Source organism: Aedes aegypti, chromosome 2, assembly GCF_002204515.2.
Source record: "Aedes aegypti strain LVP_AGWG chromosome 2, AaegL5.0 Primary Assembly, whole genome shotgun sequence".
Lineage (NCBI taxonomy): Eukaryota > Metazoa > Arthropoda > Insecta > Diptera > Culicidae > Aedes > Aedes aegypti.
Genome location: NC_035108.1, coordinates 240059753 through 240084613, shown reverse-complemented (window position 1 = coordinate 240084613; position 24861 = coordinate 240059753). Strand labels below are relative to the sequence as shown.

At 37.0% G+C, this 24861-nt stretch overlaps 1 protein-coding gene across 5 annotated transcripts in view; it reads right to left on the bottom strand.

The window, feature by feature from the left end:
* LOC5577722 (rho GTPase-activating protein gacF) overlaps positions 1–24861 on the bottom strand; it is a 410293-nt gene that overhangs the window by 324494 nt on the left and 60938 nt on the right. The gene's annotated exons all lie outside the window — the stretch shown is intronic.

Genomic DNA, 24861 nt, shown 5'->3' with positions numbered 1-24861 from the left:
ACACAAAAAAAAAAACAATACCAGCAGAAAGCTTGAAAAATAATTTTACCTTTTTAACATTATTACCATTATTATTTGATTGAATTCCTACTGATATTTTGTGGCATCATTTATAAAAATATTTAGAGCAGATAATGACGAATTTTTGGTGCTGAATTTTTGAAGAAATTCCAGTAAGATATTTGATGGAGTTTCTGCGTGACGAAACATTTTCCAAGCATCTTCTGTTTCCCCTAAAATCTTTTGTGATGAACCGGATCATTTCGGTTAGAAAAAAAAAAAAAAAATCACAAATTCACAGAATTTTTGCTGTTCATTCATTTGTTATTTAGAAATAGATAAGGAAATTGGAACAAGCGTGCAGTTTGGTCTATTTTCATCAATTTGCTTTAGTAAAATTAATTTCAAAAGGATATAAATATAAATTAATATGAATGATAACAAAAGTTAATGCAAAAAATGATTCTTCAGGACTGGTAGTAGATTTCTTTTTAGAGAATTGGTCTCTATTTTAATGTAAGTCTCTAAAAAGTCACTATTTTTAATGGAATTTTCTAAAGTATCTGTTTTGAATGGTCTCCAAAGTCTCTTTTTTCCTTATTCTGCCTGCATTGAATCGTGATACAAAATTGTACAGGATCCAATAAAAATATACCAAAACTCATTCAGATTATATAATGGGTTCAAATTCTTAAAGAATCTCGTCTCAGGTTCCCCGAGGAAAAGCTTCAGAAATTATTATAGTGATTTACTTTCAGAGTACAGGTATTCTAAGGATGCTTAGAAGAATTTCTTCAGAATCTCTGCTCCAGGATATCTTTGAGAACTCCGAAGCTACTACCTCCAGTAATGTCCTCAGGTATTACTTTTTATTTATTTTTATAAGTTTTTTTTCCAAAACTATCCTAGAATTTACTCTAGATATATTTCACTAGTCATTCAACCAAATTCTCCAGTTGTAACTCTAGGAGATATTCCAAAGATTTCTATAGATTTTTTTTCCGAGGAAATACACAAACGTTTATCCAAAATGTTTGAAAAAATAGCTCAAGGTTTCCTTCTAGAAATCCTGCCAGAATTCCTCCGCCTGTTCATGTGGATTCCTTCAAGAATTCATCCACGTTCCTCCAAGAAATCCAAAATTTCATGAGGGGTTCTTTAAACATTTTTTTTCAGCATTTCATACAACTCTTGCAGTTTAACCAATTGTTTGTTAAAAAACATCTCCAAAATTTTCCAGGAAATCTCTAGATGAAAATTATATAAATCCTGAAAAACAATTTTAAAGAAAATTCATGGAAGTTTATGGAGATCAATAGCATCAAATTTTCGAAGACATATTTACCGATTGATGTATAATGTCTTGTAGGATTTTCTTGATAAATGTCTCAAAGAATTTACGGAGGAATTCAGTTGATTTCTGAATCAATCTTTGGAGTAATTCTATTTCTGTGGTTCTCCTTGGGAAAATCCAGGTTGAATTGTTGAGGTACCATAAACAAAACTTTTGAAGAAATTTCTCAAGAAAATTTGTAGAGATGTTCCTTGGAAAATAATAACTAAATATGGAAATTTCCAGAGTAATTATTTGAACATTCGAGCAAATACATGAATGATTGCTAATGAAATTCCTGGAGAAAATCATGAACAAACACATACAGAAATATTTGTTGTAATGTCACGAGGAATTCTCATAAAAAATGTCTGCTATTACTCAAGCTGTTATCTCCTGGCTCCTATGAGGTTTCGTTTAGTTTTCTTGGTCCCTGTCTCTTTTCGGCCTTTTTGTGGCTAGTTTGAGGTCTATTTTTTCTGGTAAAAGGACTTCAATTTCCTATTTTAAAAGCACTCAGTCGCCATCTGCCTGGAGTAAAAGAAGCTTTCTTATTGTTGGGGTAACGACTGGCATGAATATGAAAGTGTTAGAACTAAAGGGGTGACCTAGTTTTAAAAAAATCTAAGAAAATTGCTGAAAAGACTTAAATTTTCAGCAATTTTTAATTCCACAAAAATTGTATGGGAGTCAAAAAAACCAAGTTCGTCTTATAAGAATTATGTTATTTTTTTCTGTTGAGCCGAAAAATCACCTCAAGATATTGTTAGATCGCTTGCAAACAGTAGAATTTACTCAACTCAAAACCGACCAAAATGTCACTTACACCCCGTTTGCGTTTGAACTCCTCAAATACGATAACTTTCAATTCCCATTCCAGAGAAAAAAAAATCTTAGCTTCTCTGTGCACAAAATATTTGCTAACGCTTGTCCTACCCATGGTTTCGAACGTCGACGCGCCTCTGCTTGCATCACCTCATCAGTCGGTAACAAGATGATAGAAGTTAAGACGCAGTTGCAGTTTGACATTCACTCAATCAAGTGTGTGATGTTCATACTAGAGGAATTGAAGAGAGTGTTTCAAAACGAACCAAACGACTTGGAATTTTCTTTTTGTTATTTTTGTTGAACTTTATTAACATTTTTCAGAATTTTGCAATTTTGGTTTAAGGTGAATAGGTCCTTACACTCAGTTGAGATGGAGAAGGAAGTGTGTAATGATTGTTGCTTCAAGAGTATTCTCGATCTCTACATTTCCTCAATCAACAGGGAAGGGTGTTTATTGATGAGGGAAGAAAAAGTTCTGGAATTCGGTGATGCAATCCATGGATAACAAGGAAAACACAACTCTTACTTAAAACTAATTTTGTATTTTTTTTTATATTTCTGTTATGCCCACCGGATCGGGCATACAAATGAAGTAAAAAAAACTAGGTGTTTGAAAATTAAATCTCTATCCAAATTTATTATCATGATGTTGGAGCTCGAGTTTCAAAGGGTGGACGAAACGCATCAATAACTTTAAGCTGATTTATTCGTCGGTTACAACTTTCTCTTGGTATAGTGGTATAGCAAGCTGGTGCCCGCTGTGAGGCTCTGTTATTCATTCCCAAATTAAATTTTATCGCACCAACTCGCCGTCAGCAGAAAAATTTGCATTTTATCCCGTAGGTACTCAGTTTTCCTCCACTTTCCTGAAGACTCTTGAGCACGTCGCCGAACAAAGCTCCCCTCAGATGCACGAAAATACAGTCCCTTCGGAGCGTAGAACGACAATCCTTTACTACCACCTATTGTAGTACTCGAGCAGAAAGAAATACCAGCTGTATACCAAATTAAGGTATTCCATATCAGGATACCTCCAATAGTTACTACTTGAATAAGGTTTCAAACAGGTTTGTATTAGAGGTAAAATACCAAAAATAATAACTGATGCGTAATCTAGGAACACTAAACTGATAAGCTGATGATGGATCAGGTATTGCAATACCTAAAAAATGCATCATTAGCTTTCGTATAACACAAAAAATTTTCAAGGGCAGTTCTATACCTCTACTTAGTAGTTCTCATTAGCTTACCAATTCCTCATTGAAGTATTTTTCATTGTTTCAAACAATATACAATGCCAAAATAAAACCAAATTTTGCGGGTACCTGGACTGCTGAACAATCCTAATTATAGTATAGGGTAGGTGTACCAGTTATGGATATAGTGGTTCCCTATTTCGCCATACGTGATTACTTTAATGTCTTCAAATTCTGAATACTTTTGTGTGTTGTAGTAGTTAGATTTAAGATACAACTTGATGTTTATCATAATTATCATAATTATCATAATTTTACATATGGCCAAATAGGGAACAAGTATGGCCACAACTGGTACACTTTCCCTAATACCAAAATATGATATCGCTATGCTATAGAAAGGTGCTTGTTATGCGTCCCTACTCGGGTAGTGCCCTAATGAATGAATCGATGTTGGCGTTCCTGAGATTATTAGCCCTGTGCCAGCCCAGTCTCGAAGGGGCGCTGAATGGCTTACCGGGAAAGTACATATAACCACTTTAGTAGCTAAGTTGGAGTAGGCAGTAGTAGAGGTAGTGTGTGATACGTTTGTTGGCACACTATTCGAACGTCGTCATCCTGGAAGTATGCACTTGAATGGCTATCAAATTTTGCACATCCAAGCGGGTGAAGTTGTTATGATAGAGAAAGCTGGGGTACCTTTCTGGGTATTCGTCAACCTCAGCTGTCCAGTACACTGAAACTTCCACTTATGTAGTATATAATGAATTGAATGTTTGTTCATTAGTGGCTTTACGGCACTCTCTTAGCACATACTTATGAATGTTTTGTAAATTCTGATCATTGTAGTTTGTGCTTCTGTGGTTATCTGAGATATGTCTTCTTGAACATACAAATTGATAGGATAGGGGGTTTCCCATTGCTGTTCCAAATATCTGGGTATAGCATTGACCCCCCGTCCATTAAGCAAAAGAATTGCAAACCGCATGAACGAAAGAACAAACAACATACTATTGGGAGTCAACCAACAGACGAAAACCTAGAGCATGCATACCGTTCAATCTCGCACATACCGAACCTTACCGAAAGGATCGACAAAGCATTAAAGCGAGAATACCCCAACATAACACTCGCCAAATATAATGTGAACACAGTCGGGAAAATGTTTTCTAAAATAAAGGATCCCATTCTTTTAGAAGATCAATCGAACGTCGTATATCAGGTTCCATGCTCCAACTGCTCAGCGTGCTATATTGGCATGACAAACAATCGTCTGAAAACCAAGATGAACGGGCACAAAACACTCTACAATACCATGGATAGACTACATCAACAAGGAGCTAGCGCAACAGATCCCCGCATATCATCACTAAGTGAAAGGACAGCATTAATGCAACACAGCATCACTGAGAACCACCGATTTGATATGAAAGAAGCAAAAATTTTAGATAGGGCAAACAAAACACAAGCATTACCATTTTTATAAATGTGTCACATCGCGAGCAACAGGCTAAGGATCAACAAACGAACTGATACTGATGGAATCCATGCAATCTACGCTGGAATATTACATGAAGTAGAGAAAAGCAGAACACGTACAGAAAACAGAAATGAAAATGTAAACATTACACAAACACAACCCAACAAAGAAACGAGCCTTTGTAATTAGTTAGGGTTAGAGTTAAAAACCGTCGAAAAATTTGAAACGAAACTATTCAATTTATTTATAGAATTCCCTGAAGAAGGTTTAATATAAACCGAAACCGTCGGACATTAAGGCAAAACCGTTTCTCTGCCGTCTAAGACTGCAAAGGCCGAAAGAACCTAAAACAATATGAGTAATTGAATTCATTGAAATCATTGAACACTTTTTATTGGATTAGATAGATTATTAGATTAGATATTAGATTAGTTAGAAGCATAAAAGGGGATCTCTCGGATGTTAAATACTGAGAATTATTTTATTTATTTATTTATTTTCGTCAACCGACGTAGACTAGTACATTTTACATATACATATTTTTGTTTTATTTCTTAATACTAAAATTATGAAATTTATAAAAAATATTGAAAAAGAAAGTGCAGTGTAAGTAATGTTCATTTCATTTTGTTTTATGTTATGTGTTGCGATTTCTAATGGATTTGAAGTATGTTTTTAGATTTTACCGAGACATGGTAAAGTTAATAGTTTCGCAATGTTGATTGTAAATGGCCATCATTTGATTTAGGGGCCCGTTTTTGGCATAATTTGTTCGATGATGATTTGTCAAGAATAAGTTACGATTTCGTAGTTGCCTAGAAGGAGCGTAGAAATTTAATTTTGATAAAATTTCTGTAGAATCAATACGTTGCGAAACGATATCATTTACAAATGAAACTCTTGCGATTTCACGCCGCTCTTTCAACGTTTGTATGTCAATAAGCATGCAGCGTGCTTTGTAGGGTGGAAGTGGAAATGATGTCCAACCTAATTTACGAAGAGCATATAGTAGAAATTGTTTTTGTACAGATTCTAATCTTTCTAATCTTTCTTCGTGTGTCATTGAGAAAGGAGACCATACAATGCTGCAGTATTCCATGATTGATCTTACATATGCAATATATAGAGTTTTAATTGTGTATGGGTCATGAAAGTTGTAGCAGAAGCGTTTTATGAACCCTAGCATGTTATTAGCCCTGTGAATTATTGTATTGTAGTGGTCTACGAAAGAAAGCTTAGAGTCTAAGATTACTCCTAAGTCCCTTACTCTTTCACATTTTTCCACATTTTGATTTCCTAATGAAATTGAAATGCGTGGTGTCGTTCTTTTTCTGCTAAATGATATTAGGTTGCATTTTTTTACATTCAGTTCTAATAGGCTTTTTTGCACCATATGTAGAATTTTTCTATTTCATTGCGGAATACATTGATGTCTTCTTCATTTCTTATTTCCAGGTAGAGCTTCATGTCATCGGCATAAATTAACACTTTGAGTTTATTGAAAATGAAGAAAATGTCGTTTACATACATAATAAAAAGAAGAGGTCCCAAATGAGAGCCTTGAGGGACACCCGAAGTGACTTGAATTGGTTTTTCTTTTGTTTCCTTCGAATTTTATTATTTGTTGGCGGTCAGTTAAATACGATTCAAGCCATTTCAGCAGTCTTGGCTCGATTCCAATTTTTTTTAGTTTGAAAAGTAGCATTGGTATGTCTATGCGATCAAATGCCTTGCTAAAGTCCGTATAAAGAGCTTCTACGTGGTTTCCATTGTCCATTGCATTCAACGAATAGTCAACAAATTGAAGTAAATTTGTTGAGGTCGAGCGGCCTTTAAAGAAGCCATGTTGTGTGTCAGTAATTCTATTTTTGATTTGAAGAAATAGTTTTTCGTTGACAATTGACTCGAAAAGTTTTGGAATACAAGAGATAATGGCAATACCACGATAATTACGTATGTCAGATTTTCGGCCAGATTTAAAGATAGGCACTAAAAAGGAGCTTTTCCATATTTTTGGGAAGATTCCGGAATCAAGGGATTTATTAAAAAGCCAAAACAATGGCGCTGTAAGTTCTTTTGCTAAATTTTTCATAAATATTGGTGGAATCGTGTCAGGGCCGGGACCTTTTGAAGCGTCCAAATTCATTAGAGCGTCTGAAATTTCCCGCACATGGATTTGATTTACACCAATATCTCTAGAAAATTCCGGATAAAACGCAAAATAATTGCGATCGCGGTCTTCTTCCGAAAATGTAGTATAGATTTCTTGGAAAAAATTTGCATATAGATTGCAAATTTTATCTGAGTTGTCACCCACATTTTCATCAAGGTGCATAACGGATGGAAAATTGTCAAATTTTAGTTTTGTTTTTACGTAATTGAAGTAGTTCTTTGGACAGGACTTTATTTCAAGTTCAGTTTTTGAATTGTATTCTTCAAAAGCATCACTGATGGCAAGATTCAGTTGATTGCAAATGTCCAAATATTTTGCTTTGTCCAATTATGTCCAAACAGACGCAATAACGTATGTCCTACTTATATTTGAGCCCATCAACTGTGTGAGGTTACCCAAGAGCTTCATTGAGAACAAGACTTTGGACCTTCATGTGTAACCAACGATTACTCGAAGATGATTGAACAAGATTCAAATTAATGCACACTCAAACAAACAATCTGTCATGTTTTGTATCGGACAATTATTTACGGTTGTTCAAGAACGGATTTGAGTAAAAACCTGCTGATCTACATCGTAATCAGTAATCTCTTGGAGTTTCATGAGTGAGATTCATACTCAAGCAAACTCAAACGAACATAATATTGCAAGTTTTGATACCATCGAATGTTGAAAGTTATCCAGGAACTGGCCTTCAGATCTACAAACGTAACCATCTGACTTCAATGTATGAGGTTTACTGTCAAACAGGCTCAATAAAATATGCCCTATCGAATTATGAGTTCAACGGTTTTCTATGCTTGTCCAAAAACCTTTTTATCTTTTTTATCTATAGACGTAACAAGAGAACTCTCTGAAATTAAGGATTGAGCCTTTGTGGTATGAATGCTGTTTCTAAAGCAGTGATCACAAAATGTATTTATTTATTTATTTATTTATTCAAATCAATGCAAAATAAGGCAACTTCCTTTTAAAGTTCTACAATTGATCATTATTGAATGAATACATTGAACTTTAAAAACTATGTCTGGTATTCTAATTATAATCAATTTGGCTGATTCCCCTTGTTGCGTCCAATTTGACGTATTATGGCGGCGTTCTAGAAGGTTTTGTATGGCCCATGGATCCATTTTTCAATATAAGATAGGTAGACCCAATGTTATTAACGTTTTTGAGTTTCGTCTGTTCCTGCGTGTAGCAGTAAATAATCTCTAAAAAAAAGTGAAAAACCTTCAAAAATTATTAAAAACACAAAATTGCAGAAAAAATTTAACATGTTTGAACTAAAAGAAAGGTTTGGTGTTTAAGTGATTTCAATGTTTTATCAATGCCTTCATGCCTCTCAAACGTTTTTGATGGTGCATTTTCCCAATTTTATAAAGTTTCAGACCCTGGTTCTGATCTTCTCTTTGGCTCAGAGCTGGTAGCAACTGAGTGTATTATGTATAGGATTTAGGTATTAGTGTCTCAATAATAGGAATTAGACCAAACAGAAACTAAAATAACACCAAACAGGAATCAGGAAATAAGAGTTTTATAAGAAGTCTTAAGCAGTGGTGGAAATGCGAAAAGAAGCTCCTTACGATTGAATCTATGACAAAAGGTCGAAAGACAAAAGGTCGAAAACCAAATATGAAGAGACGAAGGGTCGATTTTTTTCAAGGAAGGAAACATTTCCCACCATGCATAGTATTTTCGACCTTTTGTCTATTCGACTTTTTGTTCTTTCATCGTTTTGTGCTTCGACCATTTGTCCAAAAACCCTCACGTGTGTAAACCACCGAAAAAAAATCAAGGCAAACTCGCGAGCAGGCTTGGTGTGAGTCAATTCGTACCCATACGAGAACATACAAAAAGAAATAGCTAAAAGTTCGCGAACCTTTACTCGCGAGTTACCGAACAAGATGTGATTTTATTATTTTGACTGATAGATCAATTGTATATTCATTCAATCGTCAGTAAACTTTCAGTTTCTATTCAAAAACCCTCTAAAACCATAGCTTTTTTTCTTTCCAAAAGCGCAGAGTCAGCTCAAGTATCGACAGACATGCTTGCCACCTTCCTTCACTGGTCTTCAGAGACTTCGACCAGAAATATTTCTAAGAATATATTTAAGAATTTGTTTAGGAATTCCTAATGACATAATGACAAGTATTACGGCTCGAATGACTGATTTTTTTTTTATAAAATTTTTTAGAAGAAGTTGCATCGGAAATAATTATAGGTATTTGCCCAAAAGTTGCTTTTGGATATTACTTTGAAGATATTTTAAGGATTTCATTTAGTGATTCTTTTTCAAACATCCTAAGAAATTCGCTCAAAACTTTAGTTCAAAAAATCTCTAAAAATTAAACTAAATCTTAAATTAACAACTAAATCTTGAAGCAAGTCCTGAGTCCTTGAATGAATTTCCAGTCATAGTCTCATGTCCAGTGATTCTGTATGATTTCATCTAAGCTTTTGTTTTTGACGACTTGAAGAATTTAAACAGAGATTCCTTAAGATTTCTATCAAAATTATCGTTTAGGATTGTTTGAACCTTTAACCAGGAATTTATTAAAAGTTACATGAAGAACTTTCCTTTTCCAAGGAAATTTTCAATGGATTTATCCAGAAATTCTACTATGAATAGCTCCAGGGTATTGACAAATTTTTCTAAAATTAAAATTAACTTGTTTTTAGAAATCCTAAAGGAAATCATAAAGTACTCTCTGGTGAGGCTTTCGTAAAAAATAACCCTTCGTAAAAAAAAACCCTTCCTTGAAAACGTCAGACAAAACCCCCGATGGAATTAATAATCAGAGGATTTACTGGAATAATTGCTGATGTGAATTAACTTTTGCGGAGTTCATGGAGAATTTACTTGAGAAATTGTTTGGAAAAACGACAGAAGTAATCCCTAGATGAGATGCTGGAGAAGTCCTATGAGAAACTTGAAGAAATAATTAGAATAACCGGCGTAGGAATTCGTGGAGGAATTTTGGTAAGGTTACCTAAAAAATCGTCAAACGAAAAGATATAAATAGACAAAGGGAATATCTATCTGTGGATTTGGAAGATCTTCTAATGTAATAATTGCCGAAATCAATAAAAAAGGTAATGGAAAAATCTCTAAATGAATTCTCGGAATTGCTTATTGAAAAATTTCATAGTAAACTTTTTAAAAAATGACTGTAGATAGTAGTATTAGAGTGATCAAATATTTCATGGAACAAATCCTGGAGAAATTCCTTCAGCAAACCATGAAGTTTTCCTGACTTAGACACTCAACAGTTTTTGTTTTTTTTCTCTAACACCAAATTATTTAAACGAATTAAGTTGCTCAACAATGATTGAACGAGTCAACCCCATTTAATTAGCAAAGATATGTGTTTTTTTTTCTAACTGGCAGAAGATCCAGGATATTCTTATAAGTTAAATAATATTGCTTGTTATATATAAATTATATCCTTACAACTCATACAAAAATTGATGATTAGAAATAGAAAAAGGGGGAGAACAGTAGGGCAAGCTGAAAACACCACTTCTCGACAGTTGGAGAAAACTAGCAATTGATTTTTTATTCTGAGTTACAAAGAGAACTCTGGATGATTGAAAAGTTTCTCGATAATGAAATAACTCGGCTCGCTTCTTCACTTAAATGACCTATTTCATTTGAACGATTCCGGATTAGATTGACAGTTCTTAGTTCTTTAGAACGCTCCTCTTAGAGATTGAACCAAATTCTAGGTAAAATAGTAAGCACGCAATCAATTTGTAAAATTCTGATGCAATTATGATCATACAGATTCAAATATAGAAGAATACCTATAAGTAGATGAAAAAACCGAATTTAGTACTATACTATTTAATTCAACTAGAGTTTGTATCCTTTGACAGATACGCGTATTTCGCACCTAGTACACGACACTGAAGACGGCCTTACAGTTGAGGTCGAAATACGCGTATCTGTCAAAGGATACATATTCTAGTGGAATTAAATGGTATAGCACTAAATTCGGTTTTGTCATCAACTCATAGTAGTTTTTTATGGCCAACTAGATGGTCCCTTCAATATCGAGTTATGGAAAGTTGCTGTATGATTTTTCGAAGATTGTTTTATTCTACAACTTTGGTTTACTACACTTATTTTGAACATTAATCATGTTTTGCGTAAACATGTAGCATGATGGCGCTTTTTAAATGAAAGAAAAGTACATTCTTCTATTACTCAATTACTTGTTTGAGATTCGATTTACACAATTTTCGAAGGTGATTTTCTCAGATTTATGCAATGTGTAGCATAAGTTTTTTTTACCGAAAACATTTAAATCGCAATAATACATTATTTTTTCATTTTCTTCACAAGTTTACAAAAAAACTGTTATATTTTAGAACCTGTTTGGAGAGCGATTTTCTAAAAAAAATCATGTGTATCGGATGAATTCACAAGAAAAGACGCGGCATGTGGCAAGACAGGACATAACACTTACCGTTCTTACAAATTAACATAACACTTATGGAGTGGTCCATTAATTACGTACGACAATTTTCGGGGTTTTTCAGCCCCCCTCCCCCTATGGTAAGATTTTTTGTATGAAAATTAAAAATAAATTGTATGGCGCGTAAGGAATCGACAAATTACTGGATTACGCTTGATGATGTAGTTGTATAGATAGAATCATCTTTTCAAGGTTCTGAATAATGACTCGATACGCTTGTAAATATGATGACCTGTATTCAAAATGGTTCTTGGATAGCCTTGAACAGTCGTTGTATTAAAATCATGATACAATGTACCTAATTATGTGAGTTTGTATGGGAATCAACTGAACAAAAATAGTTGAAGTGTAAATTTTGAAAAATATATTTAAAAAAAAAAATTACATTATGTGATAAAAATATGTTTGTGTTGAGAGTGCTGTTCGTTGTCTAGTGTCCAGTACAGCCTACAAGTACAGCTTCTAGCTGGAGCCAGAGTAAAATAGTCTTAGTCGAGACGAGTGCAATCCTCAATCAGCCCCAACGACCGCTACGAACTCATACGATGACGGAAGTGCAAAAGAAGATACGCAATGTGTCGCTCCATGCTCGTCCTAAAAACACCACAAAGATGAGGTGGAGGTTCCTCAGGAAGACCAAAATTGCCGCAATGCATCCTCTATCTTATTCGGCTGGGGGAGGAAAAGATTACTGCGAACCTTCCGTCTCGTGCTCCTCAGTCTTCTTGTTCCGAATTCCGTTGCGGTTGCAAACACAAATGACGGAGTGAGTGAACTCTTCCTGACCGATGATGAAGGCGGTGGCGGTAAAAACGGTTCTCCATGACATTGTCGCCCGTATCCTGTGGACATAGTGTACTAGAGCACGAATCTGCTGAAGGCTTATGCGGCCATCTCCGGTCGTGCCGCACTATGGAGCAGAAATCTTCTTTGGTTGGGCAAAACCTTTAGCGCTCTGGGGATGCTTCTTAGAGGCTTTTCATTGTAGGCCATCAAACTAAGTTGCAAAGGTTAAATAGAAGATAAAAACAATTTTTTTTATCTCCGTAGCTACATGAAACATGAGCCTCAAACAGAGAGCAATCGAATGTTCGCTTTTTTCCCAATCTTCTGTACTCTGTTAAATATTTTCAATGAAATTTAGAGCCTGAGAGTCACTACAGGTATTATATTACTATATACTTGATCGTTCAGCTAGGGGTTCCTCATATAAAATATTTAAACATTAATCGAAAAAAAAATTGAACCGACTATTTTTTAAAACGTCAATTACATACTAAAGCGCTGCAAAGGAAAATTTTAGGTTCATTCATGTTCTATAACACCGTGGTTCCAGGAATACGTGCGCTTCTATAAAAAAATATAACTGATCAAGTTCAAAAGTTATCTAGATCAAGTTCAATACCGTCAAAATAAAATCCTATCCAAGATAAATTGCCGAAGACACCTAGGAAACATCCCCAGAACGCTCGAGGATTTGGCCATCAAAAGTAGTTTTCCGCCCTATAGTGTGCTGAGGCTTTCCCTTGTTTTGAGGCGCGGGGGACACTGAACGAGAACACAACCCACCGAGGAACGATACTCTTTAATAAATCTTTCCCTGGGCCCGACTCTTGCTAACAACTGTTGTGCGGTATTTGGGCGTCGTTCGGTTGGCAGCAGCAGCAGCAGCAGCAGGAGGCTGCTTAGAAATTAAACTTTCTTCGGTGTGGCATTTCTTGGCGCGATTGTAGGCAGTCTGAAAATGGCGAAACTGCCTCGGGAAAAGTATCCAAAACACTTGTAGTATTTGTACAACTTATGTGGAGCTGTGTAAAACAAGCCCGAGAGGTTGGCGAAAGTAATGGTTCTTATTTGGTGGGGTGGGTCAAGGAATTTGAATACTTTAAATGGTTTTGGTAGGATTTAATGTGCAAGTTTTGAAATGATTTATGTATTTTTAAGTATTTAGGAAAATAAGATTATCTTTGAATTAAAGTGTCAATTTCCTGGCCATTTCAATCACGGGATCCCGGGATTTCTTTTTTTTTTATTATTAAAACTGTTTATTCAGTTGGAATGGAGATACAATTTGAGCTGTAGATTATTTTCTCAATTAAATTTATAGACAAAATATTTTACATACGCAAAAAGTTATAATTTAATAGTTCTTAAAGCATAGTTCGATTTTATCACGCCATAATAATTGTTTGAATTTCATACATTTTACAACGAAAAATAACCCTAATCAATCAAAATATATCTATTTGACCCATCTCTCTCGTGCTTTTCATTTAATTCGCTCGATTTCCACATAATAATGCTCAAATGTTGATAAAAAATATATGGAAGAGAAAACATTTTCATTATATCACGCTTGGATTTATTACTCCAAAAAATTTTGGATCCGTGGTATAATCGAGAAATTACTGTATATGTTCTTTGGATAACGTAGTTGGTTTGACTGGTTATATTGTTCAAGGGCATTTTTCGGCTATTCAGTCTAGAGAACCTTTGCGTTGATTATTTTAGAATTCCTGCCAACGTTTCGGTCCTTGTTCTTTGGAAGTATCTAAACTAAATCCAAAGCTTACCTATAGTAATTACGGATATATTGGTAAAATTTCAAATTCTCTTCCAGTATGAGCAACATTCAAGACATAATAATGAAACAATTTGTTTAAAAAAAAAATAAATAAAAAAGTAAACAAAACTTTATAGAACACAAGGAACGTTTTAAGATCATGAAAGGTACTGTAGTGAGTCATACTAAAATATAATTATTTAAAACTTTAGGTTTGCATTCTCGGATTAGAATTTTAATATCCGCTAATGTTGAAGAAAAATGCGATGAATAACCTTTACAACTAGACCGTTAAAAATGTTTTACTTGTTTGATAATTTAATCTTTCCAAGCAAAAATAAAAACATAACTGACTCTTTATTCTCTTCTATTTATGATACTTTCCCGATGACGAAATATTTCAAATCCCGGAATGTTCCGGGATAGAGACTACGTAGAACATCTTAGTGTATTTTGTATACATACTTTTTGCATATGCGAAAAACAACAAAAAGTGCATTGAAGAACAAGTAAATTATTTTCAGAAAAATTATACACCAACTAACCGCATGATGCGTCAGTACAGGTATGTTCCATTTTTGTCACTTCCCAATTTTGTCACGTTCTGCTTTCTTCAACAAATTATTCAATTTTATCAACATAAAAAAATTAAAATTTTTATTTTGCCGAATGCTTAGAATATAAGCTAAAGACTCATTATGAAGCAAGCCAAATGGTTTTCAAATGCCTCAAGGCATGAGCACATTTATCGTTTGCGTCAAGTCTTAAACAATTCAAAAAGGGTTTCCATCTTCCCGTCGGCTATTCAATCAGAGTTTTCAAATGTAACTTGTGCTGCTAGACAAGATTGACGCATCCGTCAACAGTCGAAAGCTGCCACGGCCACGTCCTAGCAACAACTGAAGATTGTGATTAGTTGAATACGTGCTTAAGGCTATGAACCATTTCACCAATTCGTCCATATTTTACATTTGGAAAGTTTTTTTCGCCTCAAATGGATAAATTTTACTCCGCGAACTCTCTTTTGTAATCTGGCAGATTTATAGTTAGTTATTCTCAAATACCTGGGAGCAGAAAATAACTTTTAAGCTGTCAAATTTAGTCATGCTTCAGAGCAGGTTATTTTCAACTGAAGGGGAAATAACTATCAAGCTGTCAAATTTTGACTGTAAGTTAAACGAATCGACGAAACGGTTATCAGTGTAAGGGCTGATTTCTTCACCTTCTTTTAAGCCGTAAACCACGATTACCCATATAGTTAAACTAGGTTTAGGGCTTAAGCGGTGGTGAAGAAACCGCTTATGAGTAAATTGTTTTTTTTTTTCTTATACAATACTGAACAGAATAGCGTTGGCCGTTTTTCTTACAATATGGTCAAGTTTGGAGGTATAGATCTCGGCTTCTACTGCTCTGATTGGTGGATTTTTCATCGCAGTTCACTGCCCATATTCGCATACCTGTCCTATATGAATTTTCGAACCAATACCTTTTTTCATCGCAACATTCATCTTTTGATATACACCCTACTACGCATATATCAACAATCAACAAACTTTGTTTTAAGATGTTGTGCAAAAGTTTGAAGCTGGTGCAGACCCATATTGGAAAATGAAGCCATAACAGTATCTACATGAATTTCAACCTGCATACCAACCACAATACGTGAAATGTGGATAAGTTTCCATATTTCGATTATCAGTATAAGAAAAATTGGTTATCTGTGCTGTGGTGCTAAATGATTATGGAATGCAATTACTTACTAAAAAATTATGAACATTTCATATGAGACAGTAATGCTCTTATGGGAAGTTCATAAAAAACTTAAATTTCACTCAGCAGGAAATTCACAATATTTTTCAACACGAACATTTTAGTTATTGCAAATCTCTTATTTTGCAAAACAAATAGCAAATATTGCTTAACTTATTTAGTAAAAATGTTATTCGACACACCTATATGTTTTGCTAAATTGAACAACTTCGCAGAAAAAGATATATGCTTAATTTCATTTAAAAGTTATTTTTAAATCAATATTTATACATTTTTATTGATATTTAATATTTACGATAACTTAAAACTTTGATTAGGGAAACTGTGCATCTCCAGCCAAGATTCATGCATTTTAACACATTTCAAGTTATTCTAAAAGCTGCGATCCAAGCATCCAATCCAGACATTTTTTTTGAAAAATAAAACTGTTTACTTCATTCTGTCTTGCATTGTATAACATGGCTGGATAAAATGTGTAGTGTGAATGTGAAAAACAGAAGCGAAGACAGCAGACCCATCTATTCCGGGATAAAAAGCGCCGCCTGGAAGAGTTGGAGTGCGAAGAGATGGAGCAGCTGTATCGTTCTCAAGAAATACGTAAGTTCTACAAGAAACTGAATGCATCCCGCACAGGCTTTGTGCCGCGAGCCGAAATGTGCCGGGATAAGGATGGAGGTATCTTGACGGACGAACGTGAGGTGATTGAAAGGTGGAAGCAGCACTACGATGAACACCTAAACGGCGCAGAGCAGGAAGATCAAGACAGCAGGAGGAATGGCTTCATCAGTACGGCGGATGAGGGAGACGTGCCAACTCCCACAATAGGCGAAGTTAAGGATGCTATCAAACAGCTCAAGAACAACAAAGCAGCTGGAAAGGATGGTATTGGAGCGGAACTTATTAAAATGGGCCCGGACAGGTTGGCCACTTGTCTGCACCGATTGATAGCCAGGATCTGGGATACAGAACAGCTACCGGAGGAGAGGAAGGAGGGAATAATATACCCAATATACAAAAGGGTGACAAGTTAGAATGTGAGAACTATCGAGCGATCACCATTCTTAATGCAGCCTATAAAGTGCTTTCCCAGATCATCTTCCGCCGTCTATCGCCACTGGCAAGCAGATTTGTGGGAAGTTATCAAGCCGGATTTGTGGACGGGCGATCAACGACAGACCAAATCTTTATGTTGCGGCAGATCCTCCAAAAGTGTCGCGAATATCAAGTCCCTACGCACCACCTATTCATCGATTTCAAAGCGGCCTATGATACCATCGACCGCGAAGAGCTATGGAAGATTATGGACGAGAACGGTTTTCCCGGGAAACTGACTAGACTGATCAAAGCTACGATGGATAGTGTACAGTGCTGTGTGAAGATATCGGGTGCTTTATCGGACCCGTTTGAAACACGCAAAGGACTTCGACAAGGCGATGGTCTTTCCTGCCTCCTGTTCAATATTGCGCTAGAAGGTGTTATGAAACGGGCGGGCTTCAACATGCGGGGCACGATCTTCAATAAATCCAGCCAGTTCATTTGTTTCGCTGACGACGTGGACATTGTCGGAAGAACGTTCCAGGTGGTTGCTGAACAGTATACCAGGCTGAAACGTGAAGCAGATCGGGTTGGATTGAAGGTAAATACGTCGAAGACGAAATATCTGCTGGCTGGAGGAACCGAGCGCGATAGAGCTCGCATAGGCAGACGCGTGACGATCGACGGGGATGAGTTCGAGGTGGTAGACGAATTCGTCTACCTCGGATCATTGATAACGTCGGATAACAACTGCAGCAGAGAAATTCGAAGACGTATCATCGCCGGAAGTCGTGCTTACTATGGACTCCACAAGACCTTGCGGTCTGGTAAACTTCACTTCCGTACTAAGTGTACCATGTACAAGACGCTTATAAGACCGGTAGTCCTCTACGGGCATGAGACGTGGACAATGCTCGAAGAGGACCTGCAAGCGCTAGGAGTTTTTGAACGACGTGTGCTTAGGACGATCTTTGGCGGAGTATGTGAGAACGGCGTATGGAGGAGAAGAATGAACCACGAGCTTGCGCAACTCTACGGTGAACCCAGTATCACGAAAGTCGCCAAAGCTGGAAGGGTACGATGGGCGGGACACGTTGTGAGAATGCCGGACAACAATCCCGCAAAAATGGTGTTCAACTCAAATCCGGCCGGTACAAGACGAAGGGGAGCGCAACGAGCTAGGTGGTTTGACCAAGTGGAGCAGGATCTTGGAAGTGTGGGGCGATCGAGGAATTGGAGGTTAGCAGCCATGGACCGAGTTAGTTGGCGTAACATTGTGACGCAGGTCATGTCTTGAACAGGGCTGGCATCAACTCGCACAATGCGCGCAAAGAGCAGAATTTAACCACTGCACAAAGAGGAGACAGACGCGCGCAAAGTGTAACAACACGAACACAATGAGGGCACGCAGTAGGAAAGAGAGTGTAAGCGATTACGCAAAGAGTAATGCTGACGGAGTGTGTTGGCAAAACATGCTCAAAGTGTACACAATTTGGCTCTTTTTACCTTATAACATGGGTATTTTTAAAACGAGACCAACGAATAGATGTCGGATATCGATGTCCGTAGTTGTTTTGGAATTCAAGATGACGACTTCCGGTTTGTGAAAAGCGTTTCAAACCCATGCAATATGGGTATTTTTGGAACGGGACCGACGAGTAGATGCCGGAAATCAATGTCCGGTGTCGTTTTGGAATCCAAGATGGCGACTTCCGGTTTGCAAAAATCCCTTCAAACCCATGCAATATGGGTATTTTTGGAACGGGACCGACGAGTAGATGACGGAAATCGATGTCTGACGCCATTTTGGAATCCAAGATGGCGACTTCCGGTTTGTGAAAATCACTTTAAACCCATGCAATATGGGTATTTTTGGAACGGGACCGACGAGTAGATGACGGAAATCGATGTCTGGCACCAATTTGGAATCCAAGATGGCGACTTCCGGTTTGCAAAAATCCCTTCAAACCCATGCAATATGGGTATTTTTGGAACGGGACCGACGAGTAGATGACGGAAATCGATGTCCGACGTCATTTTGAAATCCGAGATGGCGACTTCCGGTTTGTGAAAATCACTTTGATCCCATGCAATATGGGTATTTTTGGAACGGGGCCGACGAGTAGATGACGGAAATCGATGTCTGACGCCATTTTGGAATCCAAGATGGCGACTTCCGGTTTGTGAAAATCACTTTGATCCCATGCAATATGGGTATTTTTGGAACGGGGCCGACGAGTAGATGACGGAAATCGATGTCCGACGTCATTTTGGAATCCAAGATGGCGACTTCCGGTTTGTGAAAATCACTTTGATCCCATGCAATATGGGTATTTTTGGAACGGGGCCGATGAGTAGATGCCGGAAATCGATGTCCGGTGTCGTTTTGGAATCCAAGATGGCGACTTCCGGTTTGTGAAAATCACTTTGATCCCATGCAATATGGGTATTTTTGGAACGGGGCCGACGAGTAGATGACGGAAATCGATGTCTGGCACCAATTTGGAATCCAAGATGGCGACTTCCGGTTTGTGAAAAGCGTTTCAAACCCATACAATATGGGTATTTTTAGAACGGGGCCGATGAGTAGATGACGGAAATCGATGTCTGACGCCATTTTCGAACCCAAGATTTGTGAAAATCACTTTAAACCGGATTTCGCCATCTTGGATTTCAAAATGGTGGCAGACATTGATTTCCGCCATCTACTCGTCGGTCCCGTTCCAAAAATACCCATATTGCATGGGTTTGAAGGGATTTTTGCAAACCGGAAGTCGCCATCTTGGATTCCAAAATGACGTCAGACATCGATTTCCGTCATCTACTCGTCGGCCCCGTTCCAAAAATACCCATATTGCATGGGTTTGAAGTGATTTTCACAAACCGGAAGTCGCCATCTTGGATTCCAAAACGACACCGGACATCGATTTCCGGCATCTACTCGTCGGTCCCGTTCCAAAAATACCCATATTGCATGGGTTTGAAGGGATTTTTGCAAACCGGAAGTCGCCATCTTGGATTCCAAAACGACAACGGACATCGATTTCCGGCATCTACTCGTCGGTCCCGTTCAAAAAATACCCATATTGCATGGGTTTAAAGTGATTTTCACAAACCGGAAGTCGCCATCTTGGATTCCAAAACGACACCGGACATCGATTTCCGGCATCTACTCGTCGGTCCCGTTCCAAAAATACCCATATTGCATGGGTTTGAAGGGATTTTTGCAAACCGGAAGTCGCCATCTTGGATTCCAAAATGACGTCAGACATCGATTTCCGTCATCTACTCGTCGGCCCCGTTCCAAAAATACCCATATTGCATGGGTTTGAAGTGATTTTCACAAACCGGAAGTCGCCATCTTGGATTCCAAAACGACACCGGACATCGATTTCCGGCATCTACTCGTCGGTCCCGTTCCAAAAATACCCATATTGCATGGGTTTGAAGGGATTTTTGCAAACCGGAAGTCGCCATCTTGGATTTCAAAACGACAACGGACATCGATTTCCGGCATCTACTCGTCGGTCCCGTTCAAAAAATACCCATATTGCATGGGTTTAAAGTGATTTTCACAAACCGGAAGTCGCCATCTTGGATTCCAAAACGACACCGGACATCGATTTCCGGCATCTACTCGTCGGTCCCGTTCCAAAAATACCCATATTGCATGGGTTTAAAGTGATTTTCACAAACCGGAAGTCGCCATCTTGGATTCCAAAACGACACCGGACATCGATTTCCGGCATCTACTCGTCGGTCCCGTTCCAAAAATACCCATATTGCATGGGTTTGAAGGGATTTTTGCAAACCGGAAGTCGCCATCTTGGATTCCAAATTGGTGCCAGACATCGATTTCCGTCGGTCCCGTTCCAAAAATACCCATATTGCATGGGTTTGAAGGGATTTCTGTAAACCGGAAGTCGCCATCTTGGATTCCAAAATGACATCAGACATCGATTTCCTTTACCTACTCGTCGGTCCCGTTCCAACAATACTCCCATATATTCCAATAGAAGCTCCTATAGAAGCATTCGGTAGGTACTCAATGAGCCACACAAAGAGTGTGTGTTCACCATTTTCCATCAACACTTTGTGTCGAAGGATGCATTGCAGCGAGAGCAGAAACACAAAGAGGCGTCAAAGAGGGAAGAACCAGTGAGAAAGTGTAGCTGTCGCACTGCACTCAAATTCATGATCAACACAAAGTGCGCGCTCTTTGTGTTTTTCTGTTTTCACTGAGGAGATGCCAGCCCTGGTCTTGAAGGACGTAGAGCCAGCAAAAGTAAAGTAAGAATGTGAAAAACATATACGTTCAACATTGAGTTCAGGGAAATGAGCTTAAATTGCTGAACATTTGAGAAATTGCTGATACTGGACATTTCAAATGAGATTCTGATCTTTGAGCTGACACGAACGCCTTCTCCATAGGGAGACCGAGAGGTTTTCCAAGAGTCTCATACAAAGTGCCATATAAAGTAACCATATACATGTGGCTTATTTACTGAAACTATTAATGAAGCAGTTTCTAATAAAAAGGTCAAATTTGTGCTATTTAATAGCAATTTTACTGACAGGCACTAGAACCTAGGTTTAGTTTTTAAAATTGTTTAGGCCAAAATCACATTTTATCGTCAATTGTATTCCCGTTGAGTTCTCAAATCTCGGCCAGCCAGAAGATAGTTTCGTGTGGCTATAAATGGAAAAAAAAAGTCAGAGAAGCAGACTTTTTCCCAGTTGGAATGTTATGTTATAAAGACGGAAATATGATGAAGTGGTCAAGAAAAGTTGTTTTTTTTATTAAATCTTAAAAAATGTGAAAAAAGTGATCGATTTAACACACTTTCGCGTTCACGATTGTCATAAATATATGACCCATCTTAAAATGCGTAGTACATTTATGTGATTATTGTTTCAATATTCCATTTATTATTCAATTTCATTTATTATTATTCTGAAGAAAAACATACCGTAACCCTCAACGGTTTATCGCAGGATCAAATTTATTTATTGATCGGAGCCTGCAATCAAACTGCGTTACGAACCTATACCGAATGGACAATTTTAAAAGTCCCAAAGTTCCTAAACATAAATACTGTGTATGCTTGTGGTGAAAATGTGTATTTTCCTGTTAAAACCGCAGTTTTTTTTTATATTTGTAAAACATTTTGTCTAAAAAAATTCTTCCGATTTTGTCACAATTGCCACTCAAGTTGACAAAAAACGGAACATACCTTTATAATGTTCATTGCGAATTCATTGGCATTACTAAAAGCTGATTGAACGCACACGACTAAAGGGCAATAGAAGTAATCCATAGCATGTAAGAAAATATTGTGTGTAGTCTACGTACCCAAGTAACCGCTAGCCCGCTAATTAGCCCTCTTGGGCTTAGAGGGCTATTATGCGGTATATTAGTATATTAGTGCCTGTCAGTTCTATAATAGTACAATATTAGCACACAGGGCGAATTAAAGTGCTATATGGTTACTTGGGTATGCTTTACAAAATAAATTAAAATAGCTTAACCGGCCTCAAATTGCTTTAAACAATAAAACAGCTTAAAACGGTCAAACATGGCTAAAAAGGCTTAGAACGGTTTGCAACGGCTTAAAACTTAAAACGACTAAAAATTGCTTGAAATGGCCTAAAATAGCTTAACGTACTTTAAAACGGATTACAACGGCTAAAATGGTTGAAAATAGCTCAAAACAACCTAGAAATGTCTTGAAACGGTATATGCCTTAAAAGTGGGTAAAAATTGCTTAACATGAAATGGCTTGTAACTGCTAAAAACGGCTTAAAACGGATTGAAAATGGCTTAAAGCGGCTTATCGACAAAATATGATTCAAAATGGCTTGAAACGACTTGAAATTGCATAAAACGATTTAAAAGGGCTCAAAATGGTTAAAAATTAAAATAGCTTGAAAGTGGCTTCAACGTCTTGAAATTGTTTTAAAAATCCTCAAAATTGTCAAAAATGGGTTAAAATGTCTTAAAATGGTTTAAAATAGATTAAAATGGCTTGTCTGCTTGAAATGACTAAAAATGGCTTATAACGGATTTGAAATGGTTTCACATGGCTAAAAACGGCTTAAATGGTTTAAAATGGCTTCAAGCGGCTTAAAACGATTTAGAATGGTTTAAAATGGTATCAAACGGCTTGAAATAGGCTAAACCGGTTTAAAATGGCCTAAAATGACTTGAAATGGATAAAGCGGCTTGAAATGCCTTTAAATGGCTTAAGGTGAAGATGAATCGAAGCCAAGCCTCAAATTATCAAGAGCACAAATCTGGAGAACCAAACATCCGTTTAAGCTGAAACCTTAATAGATTGGTCACTAGCTGGTGGTGATCAATCGATTAAGTTTTCAGCTCAAACGGGCGATCGGTTCTCCAGATTTGTAATCTCGAAAATTTGAGGTTTGGCTTCGATTCATTTTCACCTTAAAGCTGCTAAAACGGCTTGAGTTGTGCTACTTTTCCCCGAATGTCATTTCCCTGATCGCCAGTTCCCAGAAAAGTTTTTTGGTGGTGATAATTTTGGAATTTAAATATGGGGTAAGGACCGGTCAGCGGATATGCATCCTTCGTTATTTGGTTGGCGGTTCTCTCGAGTTCTACCGTCCTCAATATCTTTGGCCACATGTGTTTGATCAAGAATGATTAATATCTCCTTCTTTTGATTGCTCATCGTTCTTTCTAGTTCATCATCCTGTCACTGAAAATTATTTAAGCATCTTTTTGAACTGCATCACTTTTCGGGAAATCAGGTCATTCGGGAAATTGGCATTCGGGGAAACGACATTCGAGGAAGAATAGCAAAATCCTTAAAACGGCATAAAATGGCTACAAACGGCTTCTTCTTTCTCTTGGAATTACGTCGTAACTGGGACAGAGCTTGCTTCTCTGTTTAGTGTACGATGGGCCCTTCCACAGCTATTGGTCGGACGCGGAAAGTTTTCGTTGCCGTCAAAAATATCTTATTCTGCTTATTTATATTTTTATATTGTGTTTATTTGCTGTTGCTTTATTTATAACGATTGTAGTGAGAAGAAGTGGCATATAAAAAAATAGCGATTTGACATTTGTTTTGGGTGCCGTGGATCAGCTGGATTTAGGCTGTCATGGTGTTTGAGCCGTAACATATTTGTCCAAATTGAGTTTACAGATGGCACATGTTTTGATACATCAATTCGGTGAGTTCCATTTTTCAATGAATTTCATTTTGATAGGAATCGAATCGATATATTAATTTCGACGGGTTTGCTTTTATGGAACTGTCTGTGTGTTTTCGTTTCGTGAACTAATTTTTCGCTCATACCTATTCGGAGATCAACATTTTTGTTCGGTTCGCGCGTTCTATTCCGAAATATAATTTTATACAGATTCTTTCAGACTTGGTGTTTTCATATTTGTTTTAAATTAAACACTATTGTAGATGATTTTCTCTACAAATTAAATTTTTTTGAAATGATCTCTAAAAACATTCTCCAATTCAGTTTAAACTGCAATGATATCAAAAAGTAGTTTGTTTGTGGATTTCTATGTGTTTACATACTCATTATCAAATTTTCATAGACTTTCGATTATATGAACAATGATAGGTGCATTCAAAATTAATCGTTCAGCAATTTTTCAGCTACAATCGATAACTAAAATGGCAGTAGGGGCAAAGCACTAATTTTCGACCCACAAGAATTCTTTGCCAATTTTCGGATTTCCATACAAAGTATGCCAAAATCGTATGAATAGGTCGAAAATCAGTGATAGGTTGAAAATTGACGTTTTTCCCCTGCTTGTTTTAAAAACATATGCATCTTCGAAACAGAATGCAGAAAATGTCTTCCAAAATACTATTAAAGTTTCGCCCGCACCTACGCTTTTCGACAAAAACTCTTGTTTTATCTGTAAATGGCCCTATAGTGAATACATTTTTTTATGAAGAATCTTTTTGTGCTTTGGAAGGAATTAGTGAATAACGTAAGCAACCCTAACTGG